Below are 21,783 nucleotides of genomic sequence, written 5' to 3' on the forward strand. Positions count from 1 at the left end.
CTGTGCCAATCTAGACACTCTTTTCCACAAACGCTTTTAACGGAAAAACTTTTGCAGAAAATCATGCCAGTCTAGATCTAGCCGAGGAGAATAGTGGCTTCAGTAGAAGCCTCATAGTAACTTAGCTGCTGCCCTGCAGAGTAGTGAGGAATAACTGCAATTTAGCCAGTCAGGCACAGTGAGGAGATAAAGAAGATTTGCTCATAATGGAGGCCAGGTGACAGCTGAATGCAAATGGGCAGGAAGTATGAGGCTTCCTGCAAGCAAGAAACTCCTGGAGGTGGGTAATCTTGGCCACGGATGCAAACATTTTTAAAGAGGGGAGAAGGAAGGAATGAAACTGAACAGATGGCAGAGGGCTTTGATATGCTGCCAATATCTGTCCCCCGATAGTACAGAATGCTGAAGAAGAGTGTATGTGCCCCCAGTATGCCTTGCACTGTGGATCATCGAGTGTTGGGATCGCCTGTATTGGCATTGGGTTCCTTATGAGCACTGAGAACTGCAAAACTAGAGTTTTAATGGGACTGGGTGCTCAACAAATCCTCTGCCCCCAATCTCTTTGCACAGACTCTCTTTTCTTGTCAGTTGGGGCCACGATAGGAGTTGTCACCTTGGCAGCCATGACTTTGACAGCTCTGCAGATATCAAAGGCTGATTGAGTTCAGGAGCATTTCTCTCTCTACTTCTCGCTCAATGGCGGATCCGTGTATGTTCAGTTTTGCAGTGTGATTCTTTGAATGGTTTCTGATCAGACATACTGCATCTGAAAAAGCCCCCAAAAGTAGGCTTGGTACCCACCCTCTACCTATTTCCAACTGCAAGGATGCAATTCTCTCATTGCAAGCTTCAATTCCAGTGGGAGCTACTTCTGTCCTGTGATGGCAGGATTCATCCCCCGATACGTAAGTAGAAGCAACAGAATTATTTGAAATGGGATTTCTAAGTAGAGGAAAAATTGAAGTGACTGGAGTTCAGATCTTTATATTGTCATTTCCTAGGACAGGTAGCACTGCCCTTTGGGGGGAGGCAAGTTAGGAGTGTTTTGATAATGAGACAGAGGGGGATAACTTGGAAAAAATGGTTCTACTAAGAGTAATTTTAAAAGTGGTTTCTAAGTAGTAGAATCCACCCATCAAGTCCACTTTACACCTATTTGTTTTACTGTTTTCCCTCTGATTTTTGGAAAAATTATCAAAAACATGTAAACTAAAGCCCTGTTCCAAGAGGCCCCATATTAGTGTTGGGACTTGTGGCACTAGGGCATGCTACAGGGATATAGTCTCCTTAAAAACAAAGGAACTAATTGCCTTGTGGTCTCCAAACAACTTTACTCAAGGTTGTCATGATTTGCAACACGGCTACTTCCAAAATGGCTACCACTCCAGGGAGAAGGAGAATGAACTTTGGGTGTTTTATCACACTGCTTGCAGGTTGGTAGTGGGAAAGCAAAGATGTCATCCCATGACAGGTTGTAGTGCTCTAACACAGTGTTCATGCATCCATGTTTAAGTCAAATATCAGTTTTAAAATTACAAGTTTGGCTCCTTCAACTTAACAGTTTAATGACATCATGCCTCTGGTAGAGTCTGATCACAATTCCATGTGTTTCTTATAAAAAAACTTTGCTGGCAGAGTAGCTCTAAAGCTGGGGCAAGCTGAATAACTGAAAGTATCTCTACACTACAGCATTATTTCGAAATAATCTTATTTTGAAATAACTCGTCTAGACACAAAATGCATTCCAAAATAGCATTTTGCTATTTCAAAACAGCGTGTCCACAATGATTGGACACTGAATCGCATTTAAGGCTGCCTGGAATCAGGTCAGGAGTTACTTTGTGTGGCTGCTGCCTGAGGCTATCAGAGGCCTGTGCTTAAAGGGACCCCCCTGGACAGCCAGTTCTCAGGTTTCCCTGCTTGCTTGTCTACCTTGCTGAGGGACAGCTGTATAGACTTACCCTGAGTGCCCTCATCTCTTGTTAAAGCCAATGGGAATCAAAGGTATTGAGCACTATACAGAAAGTATCAGTACCTTACACAATAAGGGTATGTCTACACTTGCACCCTAGTTAGAACTAGGGATGCAAATGCAGGCATTCAAAATTGCTAATGAAACGGGGATTTAAATATCCCACGCTTCATTAGCATGATCTCGCCGGCACACTAGTTCTAATCCCAGCTGATACAAACCAGGAAGTGTGCGCCGGGACACGTTAATTTGAACCAACCCCTTTGGCTCTAACTTTACTCCTCATTTTTTTCTTCTTGCCCACCGTCACTCCACACTGCCCATGGAAACGGCTAGTTTGCCCCTGCTGCCCCTGTCCCAAGCGCCAACTCCACAGTTTCCAGTAAGAGTTGTGGGCGTGGTACCTGTAGGCAGTGGTGCACAGAGACCCTCTGCCTCCCCATGCTTAGGAGCACTGCCAGAGGAGTGAGCTGCCCAAGGTAGGCACTGCCCCGTCCCACTCCTGCACTGCATCCCCTTCTCCAGCTCAGAGCCTGCACTCCTCACACACTCCAACTCCCTTCCAGAGTCCACTCTCCTGACCCTTCACACCCTCCCAGAACCTGCACCCTAAAACCCCTCCTGTACCCCAGATTCCTGCCCCTGCCTAGAGCCCACACTCTGCACCCAAGCTCTGTCCCTCAGCCTGACCCCTCACCCCTCCTGCATCCAAAGTCCCTTCCAGGACCTGACCCTGTACCCTCTCCCCAGGGCTGCGCATGGGGGGCGGGAGGGAGGCAAAGCAGGGCAATTGCCCTGGGGCTCCAGGCTGCTATTGAGATGTCATCTGAGGCCAGACCCCGGGGCCCTTTAAATTGCCATGAAAATTCCAGGCAGTACTGAGGGCTGGGTGGAGAAGGCTAGTCCCCAGACCCATCCCTCTGCCTGAGGCCCTGCCCCATCCAGAATTGAGCCCTCCCTCCCATCCCCCACATATCCTGCCAAGGGCCTAGCAAAGTCTGTCACCAACCTTGTCCCTCCCACACCCAGAGCTCTAGCCCGCCATCCCCACCAATACATTCTGTCCCCGAGCCTGCACCCCTCATCTCCTCCCACATCCCATCCTGCTGCCTTGCCTGGTGAAAGTGTGGGAGGGGGGAACGACTGAGTGGGGTCTGGGAGAAAGGGCAAAGCCTCAGGGAAGGGGAAGGAGGCAGGGCAAGTGTCTTTGGGTGTGTGTGGTTAGACAGTTGGCAACCCTATCAGGGGGACACATGGAAATCCCGCCCAGGCTGGTAGCTCGGCGGGCACTGGCAGCGCAGCCAACCGCTCGCTGGGCACCAACCTGTGCAAATACAGCACTGTCCAAAAGTCAGCACTGGCGTAGCTTGCAAGTGTGTGGGGGGCCCATGGACTGTTCTACCCTTGGGGGAAGGAGGCTAGAATTGCTGTCGGAAGGCCTGCTTGCAAATATTTTTGACTCTTTAGCTCCCCTTTGTGAGTTTCCTCTTTCAGTGACCTGTATTTTGGGAGCAGAGGAAGGGGTTAATGAAGGTCATGGACATTATGGGAAACTGACAAAATTTTGTTCACAAGTGAACAAATAAGACAGCATGTGTCTTTGCTCTAGCCCTTTCCTGGAGTCCTACTGGCCATCACATGCACTTCCATAAAATAAAATAATTGCAAGCTTTAAAGGGAAGGAAATGGCAAGTTTTATGCCTGCCTTACTTCTGCAACCAATGTAGTACAATGGCCATGATGACATGTGTGCATACAGATAAGAGAAAACTGTTGCAGAACCTGTGCCCTGGCACTCTTGAAATGTTGTTTCAGTTACCCACAGACCACAAACAACATCTCCTCCACCACCAGATAGAAAAAAAAAGGTCTTTTGAGTCCGTTTTATCTCCAGACTAGCTTTTTCCTCCTCCTCTAATGTCTGACTCATTCCTTCAAACACATGCTGGGTCTTCAACAAAAACTTCAGGATAAGCAGCAGGGTAAATTCTCCTGGGCACCCCATTATGGAGCATTCCCACCCACTGCTTTCTCCCTACACAGGCTCATTTTCATTCATGGGCAATCACCAACTAATTTTTGTTAATACAAATAGCATTTAACTATTATTGTGAATTATTTTAACAGCATCACAAAGAGCAGGGTAATGCACCATATTAAAAGATCTGAACATGTATGTGAAGAATTCAGCTAGTGTTTTGTCCTAAACTGTTTCAGTTGCTACGTCCTCTGAGGGCATCTATCACTGTTCCTGCATCAATGCCTAGAGTACAGCATTTTGGGAGTCTTTTACAAAGCCACCAGTGCACTGCAGAATTATAGTGGGAGGACTCATTTAGCCATTGTGTATATTCAGACTGGCACTAAACAAGTTAGTCTGAGACCGTTAAGCTTTAATCAGTTATTAAACCTGCTGAAAAGCTGTTTGTTTTAACTGGCTATTAAATCATTTGCAGGCTGTTTGGGGACGTTTGTGTAAGAGAGAGTGTTCAATAGACATCCTAGGGTTTAATCAGTTTCATTTCTGTCCAGTGACCTTTCAGTCTCCTTATTGGTGAGCTAGCACTGTCATGCAGAAACCCTTGAATAATGGCACTAGTATAAGCTCAAATTTAACAACAGAAAACATCTATTTATTGTTGGAAGATGGGGCAGTGCAGAGCTTGTGAGAAAATGGCTTTTCTTTTGCAGAAAAGCGGAAATCTGGAGATTTTCAACAAAAAGATTGAGTTTTGGCTGAAAAGCTGAAACGAGCTCAAACATTTCTATGCAAAGCAGACTTTGTGAAAAATAACTGTCAGAGAAGTTTCAAGGGAAGAATTTTGACTGAAGAAATATTGCTTCAGTTGCTGGTTAAAACAGTTTCCCTCTCCACAAGGCACGAAACATATACCTCAACTTCCTCACAGTGTTACTTCATTAGCAGGGGGTCGTTCACTCTTTAGGGGCTGGCGTGAGATGTTCCAGTAAACACACACTCACCCAGAGAGAACAGTATCTCTTACATTTCACTTGCGTAGGGAACTCCACCTACCAAGGCTTCAGAGCCTAAGCTGAAAGCCTGCATTGCTGTTTTTAGTGCCGTAGCACACACCTGAGTCTGTAGGCCTGGCTCTGAGACACACACCTGCTGTTTGAAAATGCAGTGGCAACATACCCTATGGGGCACTTTGAAGGAAATAGCCCTATTCTTAACCTTTCATCCGCTTGTGGTTTTTAGATTAAGCCCTCGTGAAGAGTTATTGTCTCTCTTTGCACAGTGCACAGCACAATGGGATCCTAATCCTAATTAGGTATTATCATAACATAAATGTTTTGATAATAATACTACTATTATATAAATCTTTGGTTTTTCAGAATTGTGGGGTTTTATGCCTGCCATCCTTTCACTTTTTGATGCACACTTAGGTTCATCTCCTTCCACACAAATAATCCCATTCACAAGGGAACTTGAACTGGTCATTAATGTTGTTTCATATCATCTTGACTTGGCCTCCTGATTTACAACCTATTTTTAGGTTGACCAGCCATTGCAAGTTCACCGATCACTTTCAGACTGGTAAAATAGCCCTTGTGCTAGTGAGCGAGGGCATGTCGAAGGGATTACTCATCAATGGAGGAGTTCCAATTGGAACAGTCTCCTATCTGAGCTTGTTTGTTCCATGCCAGAATATTTTCAGCACCTCGAGGGTGAGTTCACCACTGACAACCAACATCCCCTTATGTTGCTGTAATGACGCTTTTCAGTCCTTTGCAGTCAAATCCTGTTGCTACATAGCACAATCAATCAGTTCAGGAGGGAAGAGGCGTGAAGGAAAGCTTACCCATAATTCCTTCGGAAAGCTGCTTCATACGGTCCAACTGAGCTATGAAGGATTTGGCGGGTCTGTTCAGTGGATGCTAAACAGATTGTTCCTCCTGCGCTATTTACTTGGTATATTTGTGAGGATCAGGTTCTGTTCCTGCTGCTCATTTTTCATGCTTTTCACTGGTGCTGGTGAAGGGCTTGGCTTGGCAAAGCACTGAGCAGAAGTCTCAGTTCTCGGCACTTCACAGAATCATCTTGTTCCTGATGTGATGCATTGAGGAGAGAGGGCTTCAAGTGCAAAGCACACTGGCAGATACAGAGAACATATGAAGTGTTCAAAAACAGAGTAAACTCACAGAAGTGTAAATAGCACAAATAGAAAGAGAGAGATTTTTTTTTCCTATGCAGGATTAGAGCATCTGCATCACATCTTAGATTTGGGAGTAACAAACAATACATTTTCAAAGAAGCATATATTCTAAAAATGAAACTGCCCTGCTCAAATTAAATGGGATCACGTAAAGAGGGCAGGAGGGAAACATCTTCATGCTATTTTATGGGAAGCAGCTACTGGAAGGAAGAGAAAGCAGGTGTGGCCACAGCAAAAATTCTGCTAGGCCTATAAGTCTAAATGAAAGGGGAAGTAGAATGTGAACAGCTCTAGAGTGAGGAAGCTAATCTGTACCTGTTTGCAAAATATCTGGTAGTAAAAGCAGTAACAACATCAAAACCTGGGCTTATCAGTGCTGAAGAAAGCAGGAGAAAAGGCAAAGGGAGAGGAATACGACTTTAGAATATTGATCCCAAATATATTGAGTCCAAAAGTTGAAGAACCAAATTCAGCTGTTGAATCAGATCGCACTATTCTCATTGACATTATTGTGAGCAGAACATATCTATACTTTGGGCCTGCATGTGTAACAAATTCAAAAGTAAATTTTAACTCTACAGGTTTGTGGATGACAATATTCAAAACTAGTCTGAAACACTTGCTCATTGCCACTATCCAGCCATCTGTGTGACCTGGGAATATCCCACAGTCCTGACTGGGCAAAATTCCCTAGAACTTAAATGGGATTTTTCCTGAGTGAGAACTAGAGCTCTTGGGGCTACATTTTTAGAGTTTTCAATCATTCAACAACATATGAAGTGCAACTGAGCAAAATGCAATGCAGCTTTAAATGTGGGGATTCCCTCTTGATGCCTTCCTTTTGGGGGACAATTTCCACTTCATGCCACTGTCAGCAAATACAATCAATATTCTTTCAGAGACTTAGTAACGAACAAGGGTTTAAATTATTAAAATTTTCCTGAAGTGAACTCTGCTAGGTGACTTGCTTCGAAATCTGATGTTATTGCCATTTCATTTCCGGTGTTTTCATTGGATAATTTTTCTTGTGTGTCCTGCAAAACACCATATTTATGTGAGAGTATATGTAAATACAGAGTATATATACATATTTTTAGTACATTCTGTTCCTGCAGCTGTGCTCGGGTAACCTGTTAAGCTTCATTTCCTTGCTTCTGTACAGTCATGGTGCACAGAATGAAGGTATGGTTGTGGTTATAAAAGAACTGTGAAATTGCACATTGGCTTGTAAAAATAAAAAACTCCTGCCTCAACACAAGCAAAGAGAATGCTGTGCTATATAGATTTGTTTAATATAGAATGGAAATTATGATTTCACTCATCAGAAGTGTCTTGAGAACTGTGTAAGCTTTTTCTTTTAAGTAGATCAATATTTAAGTGTTAAAAACCCATTTCCTGTTATTCCCCCAGCTCCATTTTAACCCCTTTGGCAGAGTCGATCAGCTCTTCAAAACATTATTAGTGTGAGATTTCCTTTTTCATGTAGTTCTGCATCATTTGATGTTATTATATAGCTGTAAGACATTGCAGTCAGAGAAACAGAAATGGCTGGCCACTAAAATTATGATTCAGGGCAAAAAAGTTATCCATTGTTTTTCAAAGGTAGACAATGAATGTATGGTCAGATCCTCACTTTATAATTCTGCAAAACTCCATTCAAGATCTGAGCCTTATTCTACAGATTTTTGAAAAACTTTCTGAGTAATTTTGTTTCATCAACAGTTTCTTATTTTTACCATCCAATCTTTCAACCCATTGGCTACCAATGGCTGAAAATAATACTAAAAATGAGGAAACAGAATGTATAACAAATGTAAAGTGTACTGCAGTTTTTTTTAATACGTAAGGTGTTACTGAAGCTGTTAGTGGAGAGTTTCTTTAACTTGGGAACCCCCCCTTTTATGTTCAGTATGATGAATCTTTATTCTGGCCACAGTTCAACAAGGTTCATAAGCCCATCCCATTAACCATGTGAATAGCCCAAAGATTGTATGTGTTTATGTCCCTTGCTGAACTGCAGTCTATATTGTTGTTAATTATCTTGCATATAAAATAACACAGTGAATTGTAACAAGAGGAATGATATTCCTTTCTATTTCTTCTTTGCCTCTGCTTCATCATGTTAAATATGATTCTAACTCTTACACTGTAAATATTCACTCTTCATGTGGGTGGAATTAAAAAAAAAGAAAACAGCCCACTCTGAAAGAACTATTAAATATACTGTCTGCTCCCAGCATTCTAAACATATGACAGGGATATAATGGGGTTTAGAGTGTGTCTAGACTACTGAGTTTTGTCGACAGAAGTGGACTTTTGTCGACAAAACTATACCTGCGTCTACACTACCGCTGAGTTCTGTCGACATAACATCAACAGAACTCAGCAGCTTTGTCGACACTGGTAAACCACATTTTACGAGGCATAACGCCTTTTGTCGACAGAGTTCTGTCGACAGAAGGTGTTATTGCCTGTAGGGTTGCGTCTAGACTACAGGGTTTTGTCGACAAAGCAGCTTGCTTTGTCGACAGAACTGAATGTGTCTAGACGCTCTATGTTGACAGAACTTTTGTCGACAGTATCTGTCGACAAAACTTCCATTGACAAAACCCTGTAGTCTAGATGTACCCTAAGGAAGTGCTTGCTTTTCTTCTCATAACAAATACTATGACATGTTAATATTTGATTTAGACAAGAAGTAATTAATGTATTATGTAATAGCTGGGTTCTAATCACTTAGAGCCTAATCCAACCTCACTGGAGTATATGGCATGTCTTCAGACCCTAGACTGAACCATTAAAGACACTCAAATCATCCATCTCGAGCAGCATTTATGTGTAACTTGTTTACTTGTACTAGCTAATAATAATGTCATTTTATAGATACTTATGGAAAAGTATGGACTAATTGATGGAGAATTATAGATTAGTATCAGGAAAATTTTAAATTATTTTACTACTCCTCCAATAGCCGTGCCCCCACCCACCCCATCCACACACAAACACTCATTTTTGGGTTGGGATCCCTGCAATCACAAGGCCATGACAATTCAGATCTAAATAGCTAAAATGATTAAATTTATGATTTTTAAAATTCTTATGTGAAAGAGAAAAAAAGACCCGAAAAGATAATTAATTCCCAAATATAAATAACCAGTAGTGACTGGAAAAAGATGTAAGTGACCCATAACAGGGCTAATGTGTCATTATGGGGGATAATGGCGATTCTCTCTTCAATGTCCTGTAACCCATTCTTGCTACCAGAGTAAGACATCACTTTAAGAAGCAATTAAACAGTTAATATTATGTCATTTAAACACATTACCAATAGGCTTCAGTCTGAACAATCCATTACAATAAATGAGACCATTTGTTTGCATCTCAGAGCTAATGTTTCAAGCTGCCTGAAGCCACACTGTCATTTGTTTGCATTTGGTTCTCATGTGGAAGGTTTTCTTCACAATTACACTGAAGATTTGATTTCTAGCAATAGTTTAGATGCAGATGTACAAAAGGCAGACCCCAATTGGGGCAGGATCTGATCAGCAGCACAAGGCAACCAGCCTACTTAATATACAGCAAGCCAGACTGTGTAATGCAACTTCAGAAAGACCACAAAGGCCATCCTTACATTTATGATTCCAAAGGAGAAGGATCATCATTTTCCCACAGGAAGTACAGGTTGAACCTCTCTATTCCAGTGCCCTTGGGACATAAACAGTGCCAAACCAGAGAATTTGCCATGCCATGGAAGGTCAATATTGTCTAGCTGCATTACCAACACTTCCACTGCTTATTAGGCTCTTGTAGAGTATGTCTGCACTAGGCCCCTAGTTTGAACTAGGGTGGCTAATGTAGGCATTCGAACTTGCAAATGAAGCCCGGGATTTAAATATTCCAGGCTTCATTTGCATGTTCCTGGGTGAGCGCCATTTTTAAATCCCCTTGGTTCGAACTGACCGCCCGCAGCTACACGCGGCAGTCAGAAGTTAATCCGACCTAAATACTTAGTTTGGATTAATGGTTACTCCTCCTGCAATGATTTAGGTCAGATTAACTGTTACACCTCATTGTAGGAGGAGTAACCGTTAATCCAAACTAAGGATATAGTTCGGATTAACTTCTGACTGCCGCGTGTAGCCATGGGCAGTCAGTTCGAACTAAGGGGATTTAAAAATGGAGCCTGTCCGGGAACGTGGGATATTTAAATCCTGGGTTTTACTTGCAAGTTCAAATGCCTACAGTAGCCACCCTAGTTCAACCTAGAGGTCTAGTGTAGACATACCCAAAGACATTTAGGGGTAAATCAGAGCTAAATAGCGACACAGAACACTGAGAGTCAGAACTGGTGGCTGTAAACATACTTTATGGTATCATGGAAAACTTGACCATGCCCATGATAAGTGGGCATCCAGCTAATTAAAATCATGCCGGACCATGGTTGTTGCCATACCAGAGAGTGCTGGACTAGAGAGGTTCAACTTGTACAAAGCTTTGGCCTATGTACAATGAGACCCCAAACTGTCAGAAAGGAGCAAATCAAATCAGGCTATAAATCTGGCTATAAACTTGCAGCAATGGGACTGGAAGAGAATTGGGCAGTGAATTGTTTCACCCCCAGTGGATTCAGTTTCTAGAGAAGTCAGACCCTCGAATCTACCTATTTTAGCTACTTTTACCACTACACTTATCATTCAGGGATCTAAACACTGGACAAAGCAACGACCAAGGAAATGTGTGCGCACACACATGCACAATGTTGTTTCTTTCACCTTCTCCACAGACAAGATCTGTGAATTTCAATGTGGTGGTGTTGAGGGTGGTGGTTCTTTTGTTTGGTTTGTTGCTTGTGAGTTGCTCAGCTGCCATGGGATGCAGCATTAAATCGGTAGGAAAAAAATAAAGGTGTAACCCCAAGAAGTCACTTGATCAGCTTAGATCAAACCAGCTCAAAATAATCAACCTCACCTCAGTGTTTATAGACACACCTCTTCCCTCTCAGTCTCAAAACATTGTGAGTTTCCTTCCAGACTCCTATAAATATACAAACAGCCAGTATAATCCATTCTGACCCTTGCACAATAAATATAACTAAAGAAAGTGTCAGTTCACAGAGTTGCTTCTCAACCTCCTATGGAAGATTAGTTCTAAGATTTTCAAATGCATCTGAGCCAGAGTCAGACACTCAATTCTCTTTCATATTATTTGGAAATAAGATTAGGCCACCCTTAGATGACTTTAAAACTTTTAGGCTAAAGTCTAAACAGGGAATAAAATCATAGGAAATTAATTTTTTCTCACTTAAGGAGCAAGTCTCTGTTTGTTGCTATAGTGGTTTCACAAGTATACAGTTATGCGGCTAAGTATATTCACTTTTTTTTGTCAACAGGAAGTGTTACTGCAGTGAAAGAAAGAGAACTGCTCCCCCCCACCCAAAATAGAAGCAATTCTAGTAGCTCTCTTAACTGTCATGATGACTCCAAGACCAGCACTTCCACAACCCACTTGGTTGCTGACAGATATGGTTTCTCTGTAAACTGAGTTCAGCCTGCTGCTTCAGACCCCTAAGGCCACTGACAGACAGCCCAAGTTACAGAGCCTGCAGACTTCTCTAAATTGTATCAGGGTACAGTCTGGCACAGACTACCCAGGATCATAACAGTGGAAAATGAGTTTAAAGACACCTTTGCACACCACACTGAGATGCCTTCACTGAGAGACACATTTTAAGTGAAAGAATGTTTTGGAAGTATAGTAATTGAATCTGGCCCAGCTTTTCTTTGAGACCACTACAATGAGGTTAGTAGTAGTATATGTAGTCATCATCATAATAAATAGTTATGTTATGGTAGCACACAAAGATCCCAGATGGGATCAGGATCCTCTTGTGCTGGGTAAGATATAAACATGGAGGCATTTCCTTGCCCTATAGAGATTGCAGTCTAAAGACACAAACGGGAAAAAAAGTAGAGAATGGTGATGCAACATGCAAGAAAAGACTATGTTGGAAAAAATCAATAAAGCTTTGCTAGTTATATACATTGTCAGGGTTTTTTTGTTTGTTTGGGGTTTTTTTTGTGTGATGAAAGGTTAATTTAGCAGTAGCGATGAGGAGGAAGAGGAAAGAAAAGGAAGAGAAATAATCAATGCTCAGCAACTAAGACCAACAGGGTGGATTTTGTAGACATCATGGCAGAGAGAAGTCTCAGAGAAGGAACTGAAGGATAAAAAGATAGTAGGTTTTATCGGGGTGTTTTTCTCATGCCTAACGGACAGAGTAGGAGAAAGCACAGGACTGTTTAAAGAGGGAGATGACTGGTGGGTAATAAAGGCTGAACACACTGGTGAAGCCAAGCCAGGAGTCCACATCATGATACATTACTAAATCAGGTAGATAGGGTGAGCTTAAAATGATAAAGAACCTTAATGGTAAAGTAAAAAAAGCTTGTGGGATCTAATGTGGTCAGAGCAATGAGTCAAGAAGATGGTTTTAGCACCACCCTTCTAAATAGACTTGAGCGGGACAAAGTAGATGCCAAATGCATACAGGAGGAATCTGCAGTACTTAAGACATGAAATGAAAATGAGTTAGTCAAACCAGAGTTTGTCTCTGTGGAAGAATGGGCCTTTTCCTCCCTCCCCCCAATATCGTTAGTGGATATTGAGAAGTCTTGGCATTTGGTATGAGGCACTGAGCACTCACAGGATCGGGCCCTTTTTCTGCTTGTCTGTGAAACTCAGCTACGTGCTCATTAGAAGATACAACTATCATAAAACTAACCACTACGTGTGGGCCTGATCTGAATCTTAATGAAATCAATGGAAAGATGCTCATTGATGTAGATGGGTTTTGGATCAGGCCTAAATATGGCAATTGGGTAAAATGTATTTGAAGTACTCAGGTGGAGAAGGTGAGAGTAAATGCTCTGAAGCTTGCTGGAGAGAGAATACTCTTATAGGGAGATGGGTCAAACTTTACAAATAAAACCATATCACACTCTGCCTTTTCCCTTAAGCCACATGGGGATGGAGAAACAGAACAGGGAAGCCAACTGTGGTAGTTCCTCAAGCACAAGGTATACAAAGGATCTAGTGGCATGGGGAAAGCAGCTTTTACTGCTACTTCAGAAGTGAGCAGCTTGGGCTTCCCCTAGAAATGGGTTAGAGTTAAGCATCTGGCTGATCGCAAGTGCCAGGGCCTGCGGAACAGCCAATATACATTAAATACCTACTAAACATAGACCAATTTTTACTGCTTTCAAAATTCGTTTTTATGGAATTTAAAAAATTCATAATACAACTAAGAACTTAACCAGTACAGGAATACAGTGTAGATTTGCTTCAATAGTGAAGACTGAAACCACTGCCTGGTTAAAAAAAAAAGTGTGTGTGTGGGGGGGGGGGAGAAATCCTACTGTGTGGATTAATATTCTGACACTTTGAGGCAAATTGTTTACAGAAGCAGATGTTTAGGTGGCTGTCTCTGTATAATAGCTGTGTGGTGTCTAACTGAGTACAGGTTGAACCTCTCTAGTCTGGCAATATCTGTGGTTCATTACGACCATGGATGTTTCCTGACCAAAGAGTCCTGGACCAGAAAGCCCCACCTGCAGAGGTTTCCAGTGGTTGGGAGTGGAGCCAGTCTGGCAGGTGGGTAGCTCATGGGGTGAATGGACAGGAGCAGACCTGGTCTGTTGGCCAATGTCTTAGGCAGGCTAACAGCCAGTGCAAGACTGGCGGCAAGATGCAGCATGCTGGCCAGGAGCCAGGAAGAGAACCCTGGGATGGCTCAGAAGCCTGACCTCCACTCGTCTGGCAACCCCCCTTGTTTGGCACTGAGGATGCCAGACCAAGGAGGACCAACCTGTACTTTTTCCACATGTCACATTCAGGCAATTCTTTTCCAAAAATATACAAATGAACAAGTCTTAAGGACTACACTAGGAAATGCCTACATTGATGAAAGCAAGATTTTTGCCTCAAGAATATTTGTCCACTGCCCCATATGCAGTGGTCTTGTGCTGTTTCAGTAGATTGTGCTGGAATGGAATCTTTGCCCTGAGACAGTTAGCACACAACAGTATCATTGCAATCCTCGATAACTATTTCCTTGTCTCCCTTCTATCTGACAAATACAAAAGCTCCACCGAAGTCAAGTTTAACTTCTGGCTAAAAGACAAAATCTGGGAAAAAGGAACTTCTAAAAATTGTTATGGTTTCATCCTTATATGAAATACATCATGTTCCTCTTGTCCTTCCTCCTCTCTCATGAAAGATGCTTTCATAACAGCAAAGATGTATATAGAAATGATAGCTATATGTAGGTTTGTTTATCTGTGTTTATTTGTATTCTAAAGCTTCAGGGTGTAGCTGAGTTAGTCTTTAAAGTGCTACCATACAATTTGTTGTTTTTTAGTTTATCCTGTACAGACTAACAAAACATGTAGATGGTATCACGAGCTTTCGTGGGGTACATGAAAGCTTATGATAGCTACATGTTGTTAGTCTTTAAAGTGCTACCATACTATTTGTATTCTGTTCATGTTTTTATGTATTATTTGTATTCTGTTCATGTTTTTCAAAGATTCAATTTTCAATGCTTCAGGGGGCTATTTACAGGGAAAATATCCTACATCCAGTCTTCTAAGGGTATTCCAATTTCTGGATAGCTACCATATGAAAACTCCAGCTCTAATGCTTTTAGTAACTTATAAAACACTCTCTGATAAAGAAGCCCAGAAAAATAAAGAACACAAACACAGAGAGACATAAGAACATAAGAATAGCCATACAGGTTCAGACCAAAGGTCCATCTATCCCAGTGGCCAATGCCAGATGCCCGAGAAGGAGTGAAGAGAACAGGTAATTATCAGGTAATCCCTCTCCTGTCATTCATTTCCAGCATCTGACAAACAGAGGTTAGGGTCACCATTCCTACCCATCCTGGCTAATAGCCATTGATTGACCTAACCTCCATGAATTTATCTAGTTCTTTTTTGAACCCCGGCGTTAAAGTCCTGGCCTTCACAACATCCTCTAACAAGGAGCTCCGCAGGTTGACTGTGTGCTCCATGAAGAAAAACTTCGTTTTGTTTGTTTTAAAACTGCTACCTCTTAATTTCATTTGGTAACCCCTAGTTCTTATGTTATGGGAACAAGTAAATAACTTTCCCTGATTCACTTTTTCCACACCAGTCATGATTTTATAGACCTCTATCATATCCCTCCTTTAGTTTCCTCTTCCAAGCGGAAAAGTCCCAGGCTTTTTAATCTCTCTTCATATGGGACCCGTTCCAAATCCCTAATCATATTCGTTGCCCTATTCTGAACCCTTTCCAATGTCAATATATCTTTTTTTAGAAGAGGTGACCACATCTGTCTGCAGTATTCAAGATTTGGGAGTACCATGGTTTTATATAGAAGCAATAAGATATTCTCTGTCTTATTCTCTATCTACTTTTTTTCCAAGTTCATTCATTTTCTTCAATTTCTCACAGTAGGAATGTGAAGCTATCTTATACATGTAAGACTCACACAATCTGAACAAACTCCTACTACTCTCTGAAGAAGAATTTAATCAATAGAATGGCTACAAGGAGCCCCATGTGCATTTTGCACATCAAGCTAGTTTTCTCCTATCACCTGAATAAGAAGAGCTCCCCAAAAAGAGAAGTTTGCTATACGTGGGAAAGTTGAGTGGTTACACAATCCTTTATTTGAGCAATACAGAGAGTTGATATCATGGCAACGTGGCTGACCAGGCTGACTAATTCAAGAGAGAGAGTTGGTGTCTCAGTGCCCTTGCACCACCTCTGGCCATGTGGAGCACTGCATCTGAGTTCCCTCAATCTGGCAGCACCGTCAGGCTATGTCTACATTGCATTCCTCTTCTGAGAGTAGAATGCAAATGCAGAAAAGCAAAATTGCAAATGAAGCATGGATTTTAATTTCCTTTGCTTCATTTGCATAATCACAGATGGCTGCTTTTCCAAAATAATGTCTTTCGAGAAAACAAACGCAGTCCCTGCGGGTTTATTTCAAGAAAAAAGGGTTATTTCAAAGGAAGGTTTTTTTTCTCAAAATAACCCCATAGGGACCGCATTTGTTTTCTTGAAAGATGCTATTTCGGAAAAGCGGCGGCCCGTGATTATGCAAATAAAGCACAGGACATTCAAATCCGCGCTTCATCTGCAATTTTGCTTGTCTGCATTTGCATTCTACTCTCGGAAGAGGAATGCAATGTAGACATAGCCTCAGTCAATTCCTGGTTCCCAGAGGGTCTCTCCATTCTTAAATCCCTCAGAGGATTGGTAGGGGAACCCAGGCCCACCAATCCATTGGATTCCAACTCAGCACCCTTAAACCAGCCGAGCCAAATTAGGATTTGACAACTCTAGCCATGTCCTGAGTTCCTTCCCCTGGTTTCTTTATGCTCCTCTGGCCTGCTCATTCAGTTCTCCCCTCTCAGGGTGCTCTCGCTGAGCAGCTTTTCAGCAGTTTTCTGGCAGTTCTCTTCTCCAGCCAGCTTGCTCCTCTGGAAGCCACTCCAACCCTTTGCTTCCCACCTCTTTTATCCTTGGAGGCTGCTAGTCGGCATGGCCAGCAGTGCCTGTATTAACCCACTGTTTGCTGAGCCAGCACCCAGTACATATGCCCCATGACAATGATCTAGTGTTTAGATGGAGTTTCTCTTTCTCTCTGGGTTTCACTTTTCGTGTTTCAATATTTATATAAACTGTTTTTAGTCCATGTTCCATGGTCCCCCACAGACAATATCTGAGTTTTCTAAAGGGGTTCACACCTCCAGGTGAAATTTTTTAAGAGGACTGCAAATGAAAAATGTTTGAAAACCACTGGTATCCATTATTTGCTCCACCTATATCATGCTTTCCCTTTCATTGTCTTTTTCTAAACAGGTTCACCTATAGTTGTTCTGAGTTTGGGGCCACAGCACTCCTCTGAGGCTATAGCCACTTTGCACAGCACTTGAGGTGGTGACAGGTAGGGTATGTGTAGCTACACATCACAGTGAAAAAAGGAGGCAGCAGGCACACTGTGGTGTCTAGCTACCCAAGTCAGTGAAGGGTGCTGGCAGAGGAGAGGTAGCAGGAAAAAGAAAGGCTTAGCAATGGCAAGGAAGGAAGGCAGAGAATAAATGGAACTTAGCAGCTAGAAGGAGATGGGGGCATAAGTGCTGGAACTAGGGGTGCAGGGCAGAGCTGTGGAGAGACTTGCCAAGCTGCCAGGCAAGATGGGCAGGAGCCGCAAGAAAGGGCAGGGCTTCGGCCAGAAGGGGCAGAGTTGTGGCTAGACTCTCCCAGCCCGTCCTTCAGGGTTGCACTGCGTGTGCTTCCAGTAGCAATGTAAAGAGCTGGAGGCACTGACTGCTGCCACAGTAGCAGCAGACATGAGTTCCAGACCCTTTTAAATTGCTGGCCCCCAGGTAAACTGTCCCAGTGCAGTGGCTGCTGCTGCACTCCTTGGCTTGAAGGGGTTGCCATTATATATAGGGTGTCAGTCTGTTTCAATGGCTCTAAGCACCCCCACTGTACAAACTGTTCCAGCACCTCTGGATGGGGGAGAAGGGGCAGGTGGATGGAGTAGGGCAGGTAACGTGCAAGAGACAGAGTCAATGACAGAAGGAAAAAGATGCAGCAGGGGATGAGGAGGGGCACTTAAGGGGGAAGAAAGCTGGTCATGACAGATGATATCAATCCTTTCTTTGAAGATGGAAGAACTTGAAAAGAAAATTTTATGTAGTGAATAAACCATGGGAATGCAAAAGGTTGTTATAGAGTAACCAGAAAAGCACTGACAATCAATAGTCTGTCCATGTATTAAACTATCACTTAAGAAAACGTTTTGTATTATATGAGATGGAATAAATTGGTCACAGTATTAACATAACTCAGTCACTGTATAACAATAAACAAGAATCAGGTTTTGATATACAGAGACATCAGCCTGCTTAGTACCATGGCAAACAGACCACCAAGCATCATTTAAACCTTTCATTAAAGATACAGAAACGGGGAGAAGACAGAGTATTTGATATACATATTAAGTCCCTTGAACAAATTCCCATGTTCCCTTTCCCTTTAGCTGTAGAATGGTTCAGAAGGAAAAACCCCTTTGTATGACAGTCTCTTTCTTGGTTAGTATCTCATGTGGTTAGCTGACATGGGCTGAAGCTGCTGTTCAAAGGCCAATCCTGTTTCATCTGAGGTGGTGTGTGGGAGTCAGATGGAGCTGGTAGAGGTGGTGATATCATCTGGATCCCTCTCTCTGGACCAGTCTAGTCAGCACATCCCTCAGGATTAGGATGAGGTAGGTCTAGGGTCCCATAAAATGTTTGGAGAAGCAGCCAACATGATAGTGAACCTTGCTCCAGTAGCTTCCACCTGTTCTTCTCTATTTCCCAAAAAAGTTTATTTCTTTAAAGATCCTCAAAATGGAATAATGTATGAAATAGCCCTTCTCCTCATTATCCACTAGTTACACACTTAATATCCAATACACCAATATTGGTTCACTAATTTCGGGTTTTACATCTTCTGTTTTTATCAAGCATGATTTTAATATAGTCTCTCTGAACCATATCAAGTAGGTCCTTTTTATTTAGTTGAATTTAGTCTCTCCATCTCTATTTCATACCTTTTCCTATTGACATTTGTTATTATCCATTATTTTAACATTGTATGAACTTCCACATACATTTACAGTTGAGCCCACAACTGAAGTAAATTTGTAAGTCCAATTATCACAACAGACTATAGATACTTCTTTACTCATGTGAGAGAAGGATTTTAATGTAAGCAATAAGTTTTGCATTCACATTTTCCTTCATTTGTTATTATCCATCTATTTTTATGTGGAAACACTAATTCCCCTGCAGAGCCCAAATTCTCTCAGGACATTTTTCCTCCCCTCTTCATACATGCAAAAAAACAAAAAGTTGAAAGTGAATAGTAGTTTATAATAAATGTTTTTGAAAACATAAAATTCTGCCAGCATGGAGCACAATGATCTTTATTTTAATGGCTGTTTTATAATTATTTTCTCTTTCTGACTATGCCTTAAAGAACTGCTCACTACTCCAACTCTCTGGATAGGACTAACAACCACCACCACTACCTTAATTCATAACATTGTGTTTTAGTGTGTCTTCTGCTGGATTTTGTGGTCTCAAAATGCAAGTGTTAAACCACAAATTAGCATAGCAACGGTATGGGGCTTAATGACAATCCTCACATTTTGTCCTTTATAACAAACATTTGATTTTCCCAATTTCCAAGGATCTTTGTCTCCTCCTATCTTAAAATACTTTGAGTGCATTTGCTTGCCCCCAGAGTGAATCACTTGTTTTAACTATCTTTTTATTTAATTTTATTTTGTTTTTAGAAAAAGCATCGGCATGCAGGACAACAAGCTCTCTCAACTAATGCTTCCCATTTAAAAAGTATTTTCAACAAGCCAGTACCTTTAAGAATAAAAGAGCATTTCCCATAGCAGACCATGATGTAGGGGAAGCAATAAAACAGGAACACAGTTTGAATTGCAATATTGGTGAGTAACTTACATCTCCCTGCTGAAGGCACCAGACTTGCAGTTACTGAACTGCTAATCTGTTCTACTGTTTTTTAATCAGATGTTGGCATTATCTGCCACTAATTGCTTTTTCATTTCCACTTGTAATTATTCCATTGCATGTTTGTGGTGAGAAGCTGAAAATGAAGCTGATCACCAAGAAAGAATTAATTGTTAATGAATAATCATCAGTAGGAAGCCAATTTCATTATCTTCAAAGAGGTAGCCAGAGATTAGCTCCTACTGGGGTTCTCTTACTTTCTGTGCATGACTGTAAAGTAATCACAAATAATCACACCCTCCAACTTCATCAGTTATTTCCTATTATGTGAATTGATACCCATTTTTGTCTTTGTTGTTTAACATTAATGTTAGTATTCATGCTGGGGAGTGCTAATTGGAAGGTGTTACATTCAGTGGGCTTTAGGCCTAATTATTAGAGCATCTTCTTCATTAGCACATGATCCTAAGAGGGTTGCATAGAGGAGTTACTAAATTTACCATGATGTATAATTGTTATCCTTATTAACAAACTTTAGGTATTTCAGGCACCTGGTTAAAATATAATGATATGTAAAGCTGCTTTCTCCACACTAAAACAGACCTTTATGTCCATGGCATTTAAAACTTGCCATCATTATCCGTCTACTTAAATCAACATATTGAAAATAAATGTGCTGGTTGACTTTTAAGTAGTAAGTATAATGAAGTCAAGGCCTCCTCTCCCATCCCCAATCTGTTATATACTAAACAGAAACTTTGAAATAAAACCTTTGACTCATGATTATTATGTAAGCTTCTTAATCTAATGAGATATTTTGACAATCAGCTTTTTCACTTTGTGCTACGGATTCTTTGCTCAGTCAAGTAACCAATCTTAATCCTATTAAATGTATGTTAACAATCACAGTTTCATCATAGTTTGTATTAAACTAATTTTAAATACTTATCAAGGAATTAATATTAACGATAACCCTGTTTCAGTCTCTGTGAAGGCAAAGTTCATACTGAACTCAGTGGCAGAACTGCAGAACCAATGTTGTAGATATATGACAAGAGAGCCACGTATCTCCACTGATCTAAAGTATGGGACTTTATGAAAAAATCTGTAGTAATCTGCTCTAGCCAAGAGAAGAAATTTTACAGTTCGAATTGTTATTTGGGGCAAATCTCAGTGACTCCACAGACTACGGGGAACTTCAAAAAAGATATGCTGATTAACACCAGCTGAGGACCTAGCTCATGGGACTTTATAACATTAATAAACATTTATTTATACATTAATTTATAATTTAGAAAGTCTGCAGGAGCAAGCACAATGATTAAAACGCAAACATTAAAAACTGTCAACCAATAACACTTCTCTCTACCCATTCCCTAACTGCGACACATCCTGCCCCACTGGCAGTAAATCCCCTGCTAATTAAAAGACAAATTAAAACAGACACATTTAGCACTACGTAGTAAAGGTTGCCAAAATGAAAATTGGCAGGCCATAAGTGAGATCCAGTTCCAGATATGGAGGCCATGCACCAGAAGTCTCTGTTGGCTTCCCTAAGAAGTTCAAATGAAGGGACAGAAAAAGATAATTTCGGTCAACTGTCTGGTGCAAATCAAATTGTATCCAAGGCCACTTATGGCTGAATTAACCTCTCAAACACAAAGGAATCCAATGCAGAATTCAAAACAGAGAGATCTCATGTTCATAGCCACCTGGCCCCTTTTTAAATAGAAGACTGAATTCCTCACAAGGGGTATGTCTAAACTACATGGCACCGTCAATGGAGCCATGTAGATTTGTTTGTTCGGAAAAGGGAAATGAAGCCGTGATTTAAATAATCGCGGCTTCATTTAAATTTTAATGGCTGCCGCGCTGAGCTGACAAACAGCTAATCAGCTGTTTGTCAGCTCAGCGCGCTAGTCTGGAGGCTCCCACGCTGACATGAAAGCCCTTTATTGACCTCCCCGGTAAACCTCATCCTACGAGGCATAACGGTGAGGTCGATAAAGGGCTTTCAGGTCGGTGTGGGAGTGCCTAGACTAGTG

At 41.6% G+C, this 21,783-nt stretch overlaps 1 long non-coding RNA gene across 1 annotated transcript; it reads left to right on the forward strand.

The window, feature by feature from the left end:
- Window positions 1–286: 286 nt before the first annotated feature.
- Window positions 287–21,541, forward strand: LOC142830201 (uncharacterized). The gene is made up of 3 exons (XR_012905238.1): window positions 287–905; window positions 11,540–11,949; window positions 19,552–21,541. It is a non-coding gene; the product is annotated as an uncharacterized LOC142830201 (long non-coding RNA).
- The last annotated feature ends 242 nt before the right edge of the window (window positions 21,542–21,783 follow it).

This window comes from Pelodiscus sinensis, chromosome 7, assembly GCF_049634645.1.
Source record: "Pelodiscus sinensis isolate JC-2024 chromosome 7, ASM4963464v1, whole genome shotgun sequence".
Taxonomy (NCBI): domain Eukaryota; kingdom Metazoa; phylum Chordata; order Testudines; family Trionychidae; genus Pelodiscus; species Pelodiscus sinensis.